At 44.6% G+C, this 14,080-nt stretch overlaps 1 protein-coding gene across 3 annotated transcripts in view; it reads left to right on the top strand.

Moving 5' to 3' along the window:
* Positions 1-14,080, top strand: part of LOC125466270 (transmembrane ascorbate-dependent reductase CYB561) — a 235,131-nt gene that overhangs the window by 190,041 nt on the left and 31,010 nt on the right. Inside the window, exons 3-4 of one of the 3 annotated variants that reach the window (XM_048560567.2) lie at positions 4,124-4,263; positions 10,135-10,235. The exons of 1 other annotated variant lie outside the window; for it this stretch is intronic. The gene's annotated coding sequence lies outside the window, so the exon portion shown is untranslated. Of the gene's footprint in view, positions 1-4,123; positions 4,264-8,192; positions 8,326-10,134; positions 10,236-14,080 lie in introns of those variants that run through there. One more of the 3 variants, XM_059638651.1, reaches the window with a different exon arrangement.

The raw sequence follows: 14,080 nt of genomic DNA, 5'->3' as shown, positions 1-14,080 counted from the left end.
TTGGAGAAAAGGAGGAGGAGAGGGGACCTAATTGAGGTATACAGGATAATGAGAGGCATAGATAGAGTTGATAGCCAGAGACTCTTTCCCAGGGCAGAAATGGCTAGCACGAGGGGTCATAGTTTTAAGCTGGTTGGTGGAAAGTATAGAGGGGATGTCAGAGGCAGGTTCTTTACACAGAGAGTTGAGAGCATGGAATGTGTTGCCAGCAGCAGTTGTGGAAGCAAGGTCATTGGGGTCATGTAAGAGACTGCTGGACATGCATATGGTCACAGAAATTTGAGGGTGCATACATGAGGATCAATGGTCGGCACAACATCGTGGGCTGAAGGGCCTGTTCTGTGCTGTACTGTTCTATGTTCTATTTAAATAAAACTCAGATATTCACTTTAAGTGCTGAAACCAATAGGATGACAGAGCTGGAAAGAAAGATTGGACTAGCAGAAATGTATTGGGAAAGTATTGTCTCCCTGTGCAGCACACATCTTGTTTTTAATGTAATAAATCTTCTCTGTACTCCCTTCAAGGCCTTGACACCTTTGCTGATGTGTAGTCTCAGAATTCCAGCTGTTATCAGTAGCCAGCTGAAGCAGTAATATCTTTGCTATTGTACTCTCTGCATCTATTTATAGAGCCATTGATATGTGTGTTTTGTTTGCCAGTCATGTTGATTATTCCTGCCACCTTCAAAGGTCTGTTTACATACATCACCTGTTTTCCTTGTTCCTGCACTAGTTTTTAAATCTTATCACATCACATGTTCTGCCTTTTGGGTATTTGTCCATTATCTTAAAAGGCAAGTTTTAATGACCATATTAGCAGAAAGTCTGGAACCAATATATCCAGACTTTGCATTGTTCAGAATTTACCTCTGCTCCAGTCTGCCAGGCTAAAGCAGTAGCTTTGTGCTCATTGCTTATTTCTTTTAATTTATTGTTTATCAGTGGAAAAGATTACTGAACATTTTGCACTGAAATTATATCTTGGTAGCACGTGTTGTACTGTTTGAGACAGTTATATGTACAGCATTTTTATTCATATTGTTCAATGTGAAAGGTGCTTTTTTTTGCAGAAGCTTCATCAAACACTCAACTTTTGGTCACTTCATGTTTCTCACAGACATCTATCTGCATGGTGTGAGGAGTGTGCTTTGCACGTGGTATCTTTTTGAAGCAGGTCACGTAATAAGTGTTGAATTTTACCATGTTATTATTTCTTCATATAATTTGTAAAAGTGCGTTACATACCATTTCTAATTTGATGATTTCAACCTTTTATTCACAGTAGGTCTGAAGGGCCTGGCTCCTTCTTACATGATATATCCACCATTCTCTATAGCAACTTGAGGGGAGGTGATGGCCTAATGGTATTATCGCTGGGCTGTTAACCCAGAGACCCAGATAACACTCTGGGATCCAAGTTTGAATCCTGCCAGAGCAGATGGTGGAATTTGAATTCAATAAGTATCTGGAACTAAGAATCTAATGATAATCACAAATCTGTTGTCGATTTGTTGGAAAAACCCATCTGGTTCACTAATGTCCTTTAGGGAAGGAAACTGCCATCCTTACCTGGTCTGGCCTGCACAAGACTCCAGACCCACAGCAATGTGGTTGATTCTTAACAGCCCTCTGGGCAATGAATGCTGTCTAGCCAGCGATGCCCTCATCCCATGAATGAATAAAGAAAATAAAGCCTTGCTTACAATGGGCATCTACCTCGATGTTCTGTTGAGGAAGGTACTTACATTGTATGCCTGGTGAAAAAGTACAAATTAAAAAGAGTCCAATAATATGGAACATCCACATCCTGGACACAGCTAACTGCACAGTTACCTTGCTATAAGACTAGTAAACAAAAGCACGGTGGCTCAGTGGTTAGCACTGCAGCCTCACAGCACCAGGGACCTGGGTTCGATTCCAACCTTGGATGACTGTCTGTGTGGAGTTTGCATGTTCTCCCCGCATCTGCGTGGGTTTCCTCCGGGTGCTCAGGTTTCCTCCCACAGCCCAAAGATGTGCAGGCTAGGTGTATTGGCCATGCTAAATTGTCCATAGTGTTCAGGGGTGTGTGGGTTAGAGGGGGGTGGGTCTGGGTGGGATGCTGCAAGGGGTGGTGTGGACTTGTTGGGCCGAAGGGCTTGTTTCCACACTGTAGGGAATCTAATCTAGTCTAAAGCACACAGATATCCCTTGGTCTTGTCATGGGAAGTTGAGTTGTAGAGGTCTACAATATACAAAAGGCCTATCAAGTCTGTGCTGGTCATAAACGACTACCTAATTATTCCAAACCCATGCTCAGCCACTTGACTATAACCTTGTATGTCTTGCCATCACAAATGAGCATCTGAATATTTTTCAATACAATGAGAGTTTCTGCCTCTGCAGGCAGTGGACTCCAGATTCCCTGCACTCTCAAGGTGTAAAAGTGTTTCCTCATATCCTGGTTAATCTTCTGTCCCTTACTTTAAATCTATCCTCAGTCATTGATTTTCCCCCCAGCAAAGAGAACAGTCTCTCTTTGTCAACATGCCCCTCAATTTTATACATCTTAGTCGTGTCTCCTCTCAATCTCCTCTGCCTCCAGGAAAACAACCCCTGTCTGTGCAATTTCTCTTCATCACTGAAACACTCCAGCCCAGTGCCATCCTGGTAAATCTCCTCTGCTCCCCCTCCAGTGCTATCACATCCTATGAAGCAGATTCCAGAATTGTACACAATGCTCCAACTCTGGCCTAACCAATGTTTTATACAGATTCATACAGCATAACCTCCCTGCTCTTAAATTCTATGCCTTGATCAATAAAGGCATATAATATACCTTATGTATTCTTAACTACTTTATCCACCTAACACTTAAAGGACCAATGGACATGTGCACTGTGGTCCCTCTGATCCTTAGTTCAGAATCTCAACTTGGTTACAATCAAATTTGAAACAATTACAGCACAGAAACAGCACATTTGGGCCAATGAGTCCACGTTGCTACCCCCTTCCAACCCCTGCCACTAGCTTCCACCCACTCGTTTAATCTCCTAATCTTATGGGATGAATACAGATCAGAAGTGTTTATCATAGAATCCCTGCAATGCAGAAGCAGGGCTTTTGGATCATCGAGTCCACACCAACCCTCCAAAGAACAGCCTACACAGACCCACTCCCTACCATATCCCTGTAAATGCGCATGGCTAATCCATCTAACCTGCACATCTTTCGATTGTGGGAGGAAACCCATGCAAACACAGGTAGCATGTACAAAAATCTTCATGGACAGTTGCCCAAAAGTGGAATCAAACCCAGCTCCCTGCCACTATGATGTGGCAGTGCTAACCATTGAGCTATCGTGCTGATAGACATCTTGAACTTTGAATTCCAAAGCCTGTTTATCAAGAGAGGAGTGCTGTAGCTGAAATAGTATCTGCAAGCCTCAATGCCACTGCAGTCTGCGAGAGTCCTGAATGTGGGGGGACTCAATTACTAGGGGTCTTGAGTTCAAAGTGAGAAGAGGAAAGTTTAGGGGAGATATGCGTGGAATGTTCTTCACGCAGAGGGTGGTGGGTGCCTGGAACGTGTTGCCAGCGGAGGTGGTAGACACAGACACGATAGTGTCTTTTAAGATGTATCTGGGCAGGGAGAAAAGGGATACAGACCCTAAAGAAAATAAATGACAGGTTCAGACAGAGGATCTCGATTGGCGCAGGTTTGGAGGGCCAAAGGGCCTGTTCCTGTGCTGTAATTTTCTTTGTTCTCTTTTTCTTTTGTGTACCCATGGGGGAAGAGTTAGACAAACTGCCAACAGAAACACTAAAAGAAAGAGATACACATCCCATTCCCTCCCGATCTCCTGCAGATTTTACTCTTCCAGAGATACACAGAAAACGAGGTTAAAAAGCAACTTAACAACTACGCTCTGGAGAGGTGAATAAAGGAATCCTTTCATTCCTCCTCACCCAGGAGCTTGGCGATTTGGATTCTACAATCCAGAACGGTAACCAATTGGGGAACCTCACCCAGCTACCGGTCATAACACTATTAATATATCCTTGTTCCTCTTTCCCACGATTGCAATTCTAGTTTCCTTTAGATGCCTCAATGTTGTTTTCTTTATCCATTTCTCATGACAGGGACTTTGCTTTCCCAACACTCGCTGCGTTTCTGTCGAATTTCCAATAGGATTTATTGGAGATGGCCTTGTACTTATGGCTCCAAATCCCATCTATGTGACAAGTGCAGATCCTTGCTCTATGTCTATCATCTGTTCATGGTAAGTGGATCATTCCAAGGCACCAGGAATGGTCTCAGAATCTGTGGCTCTGAAACTCGCTGGTTTCTTCGTAACCTTGATCAAAGTCTGAGGGAAGCCACAGAGAAAACAAGAGACTGGTCTGTGCTTTGAACTCACCTCTTAGAGGAGCAACATTTGTCAGGGGTGGAAGGAAAGCATGCACTCTCAATTATTGTAAGGTAAAGCCAGCATTGTCTAACCAGACCACAAGGTTACTCTCTCATTAGAGAGAGTTAGAGATGATTGTCGGTGCTTTAATCAGAGTCACAGACTCAGTACAGTGTGGAAGCAGGCCATTCAGCTCATCAAATCCACACTAACCCTCTGAAGAACATCCCACCCAGATCTACGCCCCTACCCTATAGCACAGCAATTCTTATGGCTAACCCACCTAGCCCACAAATCCCTGGACCCTATTGGCAATTTAGCATGGCCAATCCACCCTAATTTGCACATCCTTGGGTTGTGGGAGGAAACCGGAGGAAACCCACACAGGCACGGGGAGAATATGCAAACACCAGCCAGACAGTCACCCGAGGCTGGAATCCAACCCAGGTGCCTGGTGCTGGGAGGCTGCAGTGCTAACCACTGAGCCTCCATCACTTGAGGATCAATATGCCTCAGGTGAGGGGTGAGATTGAAAAGAAGAAGCCTTCATGATAACTGCAGCTGGTGTGGAAATCGAACCCACGCTGTTAGCATTACTCAGCATCTCCATCCAGCTGACCAGCCTACTGATATCACCTCAATGAAGAATGATGGGCACTGCTATCTGTGTTCTGGTGAAGGAAGGAGGACACTATATAATCATTTGTAAACAATATGCCCCTTTACTGAGGAAGCCTCAGAGTTATGTTTGTGCCAAAACAAGATAAAGGTCACCCCTAATCTCTACTCCCTAATTATCAGGTGCCAGGGTTATTTGACATTTCTATGTGATGCTGCCCCCTCCGGGTAAGAAGTGTCTTAACTGTTGGAGGTCAGATGGTGCACATTGGTGCTGCCTGCTCCTAAAGAAGAACAAAGAACAAAGAAAATTACAGGATAGGAACGGGCCCTGTGGCCCTCCAAGCCCGCACCAACATGCTGCCCATCACAACTAAAACCCCCTACCCTTCCGGGGACCGTATCTCTCTATTCCCATCCTATTCAAGTATTTGTCGAGACATCTTTTAAAAGTTACTATCGTATCTGCTTCCACTATCTCCCCCAGCAGAGAGTTCCAGGAACCCACCAGCCTCTGTCAAAAACTTGCTTTGTACATCACCTTTAAACCTTGCCCTTCGCACCTTAAACCTATGTCCCTTAGTAACTGACTGTTCAGCCTGGGAAAAAGTTTCTGACTGTCCACTCTATCCATGCCCTTCATAATCTTGTAGACCTCTGTCAGATCACCCCTCAACTTCCGTCGTTCCAGTGAAAACAACCCAAGTTTCTCCAATCTTTCCTCATAGCTAATGCCCTCCATAATAGCCAACATCCTGGTAAATTTTTTTGTACCCTCTCCAAAGCCATCACATACTTCTGGTAGTGTGGCAACCAGAATTGAACACAATATTCCAAATGCGGCCTAACTAAGTTCTATAAAGCTGCAACATTACCTGCCAATTTTTAAACTCGGGGCCCCGGTTGATGAAGGCGAGCATGCCTTGTCGACTAACTTCTCCACCTGTGTTGTCACTTCCTGTGACCTATATACCGGTACACCCAGATCCCTCTGCCTATCAGTACACTTAAGTGTTCTGCTATTTACTGTACATCTGGATTAGACTTTCCAAAAATGTATTACCTCACATTTTTCTAGAATAAACTCCATCTGTCATCTCTCTGCCCATGTCACTAACTGATCTATGTCCAGCTGTATCCTTTGACGGTCCTCATCGCTATCAGCAATTCCATCAGCCTTTGTCATTTGCAAACTTTGTAATCAGACCAGTTACAATTCCTCAAAACTTAGCATAGGTCCCAATACTGATCCCTGAGGAACGCCACTAGTCACAGCCCTCCATTCAGAAGCACCCCCTTCCACTGCTACCCTCTGTCTTCTATCACCCAGCCAGTTTTGAATCCATCTTTCAGGCTCACCTCTGACCCCGTGTGACTTTACCTTCTAACAGCCTGCCATGAGGGACCTTGTCAAAGGCCTTACTAAAGACCATGTAGTCAGCATCCACTGCGCTACCCTCAGCGATCATCTTAGTCACTTCCTCAAAAAAACTCAACCAAGTTGGTGAGACATGATCTTCCCTGTAAATCCTGTGTTGAAGAATCCTCTCCAACAACTTCCCTACCACTAATGTAAGGCTCACCCACCTGTAATTAGCTGGATTAGCCTTGCCACCCTTTTTAAATAAAGGAACAACATTGGCTATTCTTCAAACCTCTGGGACCTCCCCTGTAGCCAGTGAGGATACAAAGTTTTCTCTCAAGGTTCCAGCAATTTCCTTCCTTGACACTCTCAGCATTCTAGGCTATATCACATCCGGTCCTGGGGACTTGTCTACTTTAATGTTTATTAAGTCCCGCCAATACATCCTACCTTTTGATTTCAACATGACGCAAACTATCTACACACCCTTTCCCAGACCCATCATCCACCATTCCTTCTCTGTGGTGAATACTGACACAAAGTACTCATTTAATATCTAACCCATTTCCTCTGGCTCCACGCATAAATTCCCTTCCCTGTCCTTAAAGGGCAAACCTCTCCCTGGCTACCCTCTTGCTCTTTAAATTTGCATAAAAAGCCTTGGGATTTTCCTTAATTCTGTTGACCAATGACTTTTCCTGACCCCTTCTAGCCCTCCTGACTCCTTTCAACTTTCCTTATATCCCATGCTTGCTTCGTGCGTTCCCAGCCTCCTAGCCTTGATAAATGCTTCCCTTTTTTCAATTAGGCTCACAATATCTCTCATCATCCAAGGTTCCCTAACCTCTCCATACTTCTCCTTCATCCTTATGGGAACGTGCCGGTCCTGAGTTCCCAGCAACTCACACTTGAAAGTCTCCCACAAACCAAAGGTTGATTTGCCCTCAAACATCTGCCTCTAATCTACATTCTTCAATTCCTGCCTAATATTGTTGTAGTTAGCCTTCCCCCAATTTAGCACGTTCATCTGAGAGCTACACATCTTTATCTCACCGCAGACCTCCATCAAAAAAATGCCCATTTCTCATTAGTGGTGTCCCATGCATTAAACATTAACTACTGGCTAACCACAAGACTAATTGGAATCCCGATGTAGCTAATTGCATGTAGATTAGTAGGTTGAAACTAATATAGTGGGGTCTTGCAACACATTGGTTTTGTCCCTAACTTTTGTGCTAATATCTCAGTTCCACCTGAGTATGCGATGGAGATGTGCCAAACAGATCGCTTGTTTTTATTTTAATCAATGACTATCTCAAAGATAAAAACCAGAAGCAGGGGTAGGCCTTTGGTCCTGCTATGCCATTGAATATGATCCTCAATGCCATAATTCCCACTTTCTCTCCATTCCCTTGATGTCTTTAAAGCCTAAAAATATATCTGTCTCTTTCAAATACACGAGCAAAATCATCTGGGCTCTTGTCCTTTGCTGAAAAGAATGCTGCCAATCACTCAGACTTTACTGTCCCCTAATGTTCATTTTTGCTCCTTCCCCACTTGAATGTCCTGTACCACAACATTACAGTCAGTTAGCTCATCCTCACTCCAAACATACTGAAAGAACATGAATTTTGTTGTCAATTTGAAAACAAATGTTGCTGCATTTCTGCTCTTTAGAGTGCCCTTACCGGTTTGACTCGTAGTCACACCTCCCTTTCCATTTCCAATGATCAAATCAGAAAACCTTTCCCCAGCCCCACCCCTCCTCCCTGTATTTATTTCCTGGCTCCCTCCCCATTTCTGAAGGGGTGTCCCGATCTGAAACATTGACTTTCTTGCTTCTCTGCTGCTGCCTGACCTGCTTTCCTCCAGCTCCACACTGTGTTGTCTTTGACTCCAGCCTCAGCAGTTCTTGCTATCTCCATTCTAAGGGATATGACTAAACTATTCAGGTAATGCTCCCCTCCCTGATGCATCAGTCTCTGTGGTCTCCAGTTCGTAAACTCTGAGCTGAATCTGCAAAATCATACTGTGGATGCGCTTGCCCTAGAATTTATTGATACTCATATACTCAGTACTGTGACCTCAAAGTTCTCTGTGTGCTTGTTAATGAAATACAAGGACAACGAGCAGAGTGGGAGTGTTTTCTGATTGCTGCAAGGGCCTTAGTCAACGGGAGATGATAGATATTTGCTCAGTAAACATACCTGTGAGCTCCATTTACCTGCTTTGTGAGCACGAAAGTTGTTTCCTATCAAACCAGTACATGACTTTTGGAGGTTTATAAAATTATGAAGTGCATGGATAGGATGAATAGCCAAGGTCTCCTCCCCAGGGTAGGAGAGTTCAAAACTAGAGGGCATAGATTTAAGGTGAGAGGGGGAAGATTTAGAAAGGACCAGAGGGGCAACGTTTTCATGTAGAGAGTGGTCCATGTATGGAACAAGCATCTGGTTGGATATATGAATAGGAAGAGTGTAGAGGGATATGCACCTAATACTGGCAAATGGGACCAGGTCAGCTTGAGATGGTTGGATGAACACAGCAGGCCAAGCAGCATCTTAGGAGCACAAAAGCTGACATTTAGGGCCTAGACCCTTCATCAGAAAAGGGGGATGGGGAGAGGGTTCTGAAATAAATAGGGAGAGAGGGGGAGGTGGACCGAAGACGGATGGAGGAGAAGATAGGTGGACAGGAGACAGACAAGTTAAAGGGGTGGGGATGGTGCCAGTGCCCCTAAGATGTTGCTTGGCCTGCTGTGTTCATCCAGCCCCACACTTTGTTATCTCAGATTCTCCAGCATCTGCAGTTCCTATTATCTCTGATACAGCTTGAGATGGTTGTTTAGTGTGGATGAGATGGACTGAAGGGTCTGTTTCTGTGATAACAAGGTGTGAGCTGGATGAACACAGCAGGCCAAGAAGCAGGAAAGCAGATGTTTCGGGCCTAGGCCCTTCAAAAATGTTTCTGCTGTTGGACTCTATGTGAGTAAGGTGGTGTCATTGCTATGGCTGGTGTTTGGGAAACATACACAGAACTTTTTCCTGAGTAACACCAACCCTGAAGGGACAGTCAGAGAGAACTGAATTTTGTTGGATGTTGGGGGGTATTTTGAGCTGAGAGAATGGAAACCTCAGCAAATACCTTTTACACATTCAGGCCCACTACTAGATATGTATCCTATCCTTGTAAAGGCTTGCAGAACTTGTCTCATTGGTTTATTGAATCATTATTTTGTTTCCTGAGTAGCATGTTCCTCCCTGACTCAAAGTTGTAGGTTCAAGCCCCTCTCTGGAAACTTGAGGGCAGAATCTAGACTGAGATCGCAGTACAACCCTAAGGGAGGGTTGGACTGGCAGTGCTGTCGTCTTTTAGCTCAGTTCTTAGATGAGGCCTTGTCTTCTTTCTCAGGAGAATATAAAACATCCCATGGCACTATTTTGAAGAGGAGCAAATATTTTTAATAAACCTGATCATAAGACCATAAGAAATAGGAATTGCAGTAGGCCATGCAGCCCCTCGAGCTTTCTCTACCATTCTTGATCCAACATTGCTCTTGTCTTCTTTCCTGTGTTTTCCCTGTGACTCTGGATTCCCCAGCTGATCAATAACATGTCTCAGCCTTAAATATACATAGGAACTTTGCCCCATAGCTCTCTGCAGCAAGGAGTTCCAAAACCTCATAACCCTCAGAAGAAATTCATCTTCATCTCAGTCTTAATTTAGTGCCCTTTTTCTGAAACTATTCCCTTTAATTCTAGACCCTCCTGTGAGGGGAAACATCCTCTCAGCATTTACCCTGTGAAGCCTTTATGAACCCACTGCGTTTCAAAGGGACCACCACTCATTCTTCAAAACTCCGGTGAGTAGAGTCTCAACCTGTTTAACATTTGCTTATAAGACAGTCCCTCCACACAGGTATCATCCTAATGATTTGATTTGATTTATTTATTAAACTGTGTATTTACTGCAAATAGAGTGAAATGTGTTCCTTAATGTCACCACTCTCCGGTGACATCTGAAAACACAGAAAATCAACCAAAACCAAGTACATAAACCCAGAAAAATAAAACACAATATAAGTTCCTCTTATCTCAATGAAATTAGGTGGTCTTTGGAACAGCTCCCGCTTCTGGCTCAACCATGGGCCTGGATCTGGTCTTCTGCACCCCAATGCCACAAGGCCCTGCCGCTAAACCCACACCACTGCTGGAACCGAGTGGCCTTGCTCCAGCGCCATTTCGCACCCCCCCCCCCCCCCCCCCCCCGCACTAACACCGCTGCCATTATGTGTTGACTCTTGGCCAACCTTGCCATGCAACTGCTGCCAACGCCACTTCTGGGACCAAGCCCACAGCCATCACTGCCTCTGCCATCAGGTGCCTGGGCCTAGTGGGAAACCTAGTGCCTTGACTCTGCCTGCCAGTCTGGGCTGGGCATGAAGCCTGGTACCTGCCCCTCGCACACCGGGAGACCTCAGGATGGGGTGGAGCCGCATCTGCCTCGTCTTGGCATTGCGACCACCAGCACCGGAGCCTCCCCTTCACCATCTACTCGGCCTCGCCACTTCCCAGGCCTGTACCAACTTCAACGTTCACCAGACCGCGCAGGGGCTGCACACACTGGTCTCGCTGCTGATGCCACTGTAACTAAGGCAAAAAGGTAGCAGAAAAGTGTTTAAAGAAAAATAAAACTGAAAGTTAACAGAAAATGAAAGAAAAGCGGATAGAAGTGGGGCTCAGTAACCCAAAAGCGACAACTTTGCTGCCGCCATCTTGAATAATCAGGTGTCAATAGAAAATAAAAAATGAACCGTCCCTGAACCGCCTCCAATGAAATATTATCTCTGCTTAAATAAGGGGACCAAAACTGCTCACAATACTCCAGATGTGGTCGCGCCAGCATCTTGTACAGTTGCAGTAAGACTTCCCAGCTCTTACACTCCAACTCCCCTGAAATAACGGGCTAACATACCATTAGCCTTCCTGATTACCTGCTGCTCCTGTGCGCTGCCTTTCAGTGTTTCATGCACAAATTCACTCCCCTCTCCCACCCCCCAAGTCCCTTTGCGTTGCAGCTTTCTGCAGTTTTTCTCCATTAAGTAATATTCTGTTCTTTTGCTCTTCCTTCCAAAAAGAATACGTTCACATTTTCTCACTTGCAAACTTTTTGCAGTTACTTTACCAATCAATATTTCTTCATAGAATCGCTACAGTGCAGGAGAAGGCTATTCAGCCCATCAAGTCCACACCAACCCGCTGAAGAGTATCCTACACAGACTCAGCCCCCTACCCTATAAATCCTGCACTTTCTATGGTTAATCCATCTAACCTCTACATCTTTAGAATGTGGGAGGAAACCCACACTGACACAGGGAGAACATACAAACTCCACACAGACAGTACCCCAAGGTGGAATTGAACCCAGGTCCCTGGCATTGCCAGGCAGTAGAGCTAACCACTGAGCCACCTTTTGTCTGTAAATTGTATTCCTTTTGCAACCTGCCTTTCCACCTATTTTGTATTGTCTGCAAATTTGTCAACAGTACATTCACATCCTTCCTCCAAGTCATTAAGATATTTTGTGAACAGTTGCAGTCTCAGCCGTGATCCCTGTAGAATGCCACAGGTCACCAACCTGAAAAGAAACCCTCATGCCCACTCGCTGTTTCCTGTGTATTAGCCAATTCTCTATCCAAGTCAATGCACTGCCCCTGATATTTTGGGTCTTATCTTTTAACCTTTTGTGTGGTACCTTATTGAATGTCTAATGGAAGTCCAAATACAACATATATCTACAGTTTCCCTTCTATCCACTCAGTCAGACACAATTTCCCTTTCATGAAGCTATTCTGACTTTGCTTAATTAGATTATGACTTTCCCAATATTCTGATTTACTTCCTTAGTAATTGATTCCAATACTTTTCCATCAATAGATTTTAAGCTAATTAGCTTATAGTTGCCTGCTTTTTAACCTCCCTTGGAGCCCCTTGGTATGGGCGTATCACATTGGCAGTTTTCCTATCCTCTGGCACTTCTTCAGGATCCAAGGATTTGTTTTTGGAAAATTAAACCAATGCATCCATTATCTCCATACCTACCTTTTTTTGGGATCCTTGGATCCTAGGTTCAGACCCATGGCCCATCTGGGCAAGGATGGGCTTTGGCCTCTTGGCCCAGAGGTAGGGACACTACCATTACATCATGAGTGCCTTTAGCACTCTGATTTCAATCATCATTGATAAAGCAGATTATCTGGAGATCATCACAATGCTGTTTTGTGGCAGCTTGCTTTGTACATATTAGTGCTGTGATTTCTATAAAATTACGTAATATAAACATCTCATTACTCAGGAATCATTGAGATTTTCCAAGGTGAGTAAAGATGCCCTGTAGGTGGTTTTTATTCCAGGTTGGGGTAGGGTTAAGGACAGTGAAGTTGGGGAGGGAGAGATGTGGGTTATCCAGCAGGTCCCCAGAAAAGTCCTTCCTTTCCGCTGTTGACCTACCTCAGTGAAGTTAATGTCAGATTTGACCTGGTGCGAATCTGCCTGAGACTGTCCCAATCCCAATTTACCATCGCCTCTCTTACCGACTTCCTGAGGAACTTAAGACCATTGGTTCAAGTGATAGAAGGTGCCCCATGGCAGCTAAAATGTGATGTTTAACAAACTAAGCAAGTAGCAAGACCAGCGCCACCCAACCTGTGTTCTGAAGGGAAGGTGTCCCTATGGTTGAATAGCTTCCCAGAATGAGCTGTATAAATGTGGGGCCCGTAATCAATCTCCAGGATTGGTGACGTCAGTAGGACTCCTAAAGCAAATCATGTTTGATGAATTCACACTGACTAATAGAGCATTGTTGGGTGAACAAGGCTGTCACGGATGTGGAAGTTTTTATGTTGTAAATTAAGATCATTCAAAATATATTGAGGTCCCTAAGAGTGGAGGATGGTGTACAGAGAAAAGTATTACAGCCTGGATTTTCCACGGACCAGGCCGTTGTTATTCTGCAGTGTCGATGGGAGATGCTCATGTGGACACTACAGAATCTCCTTTGTAGGGCACTCTGAAGGGAACCCGATGGGCTGAACGGCCTACTTTTTTTTTCCTCTTGAAATCGTTCACGGGAATGTGGATGTCGCTAGTCAGCCTGTATTTATGGCCCATCCCTCATTTCCGAGGGCAGTTGAGAGTCAACCGCATCGCTGAGGGTCTGGAGTCACGTGTAGGTCAGACTGGCTGTGGATGGCAGATCTAAATACATTAGTAAACCAGATGGTGCTTTTTTTCTGACAATCAATAATGGTTTCACGATCGTTATTAGACTCTTAATGCCAGATTATTTTCTAACATATTGAATTCAGATTTGAACCTGGGATGCCAGAACATTATCTTAGTTTCTGGATTAATGGTGATAAAATCATCAAGCCACTTCCCCTGCTTGGAACCCTCTGAAAGTCTCCATTTAGATGATTAAATACATCAGTCTAATTCCTAAGTAACTTTTCAACTGACCCCATACTTACCTCACATACCCTGAACTACACTTGTCCCAGACCATTTACATCCTCCAGACCCTAACCTGACACAACACCCTCTATGCTCGATCTGTCACCCCTCCTTCCCCCGCTCCAGACCAAAACCACTCCCTTTGCCCCACACCTATAACCTCAGCCCCTGCTCTCAACCTGTCACCCCCTTCCCC

Source organism: Stegostoma tigrinum, chromosome 31 (assembly GCF_030684315.1).
Source record: "Stegostoma tigrinum isolate sSteTig4 chromosome 31, sSteTig4.hap1, whole genome shotgun sequence".
Classification (NCBI taxonomy): domain Eukaryota; kingdom Metazoa; phylum Chordata; class Chondrichthyes; order Orectolobiformes; family Stegostomatidae; genus Stegostoma; species Stegostoma tigrinum.
Note: the sequence above shows the minus strand (reverse complement) of the source record. Positions and strands in the feature narration are given on the sequence as shown.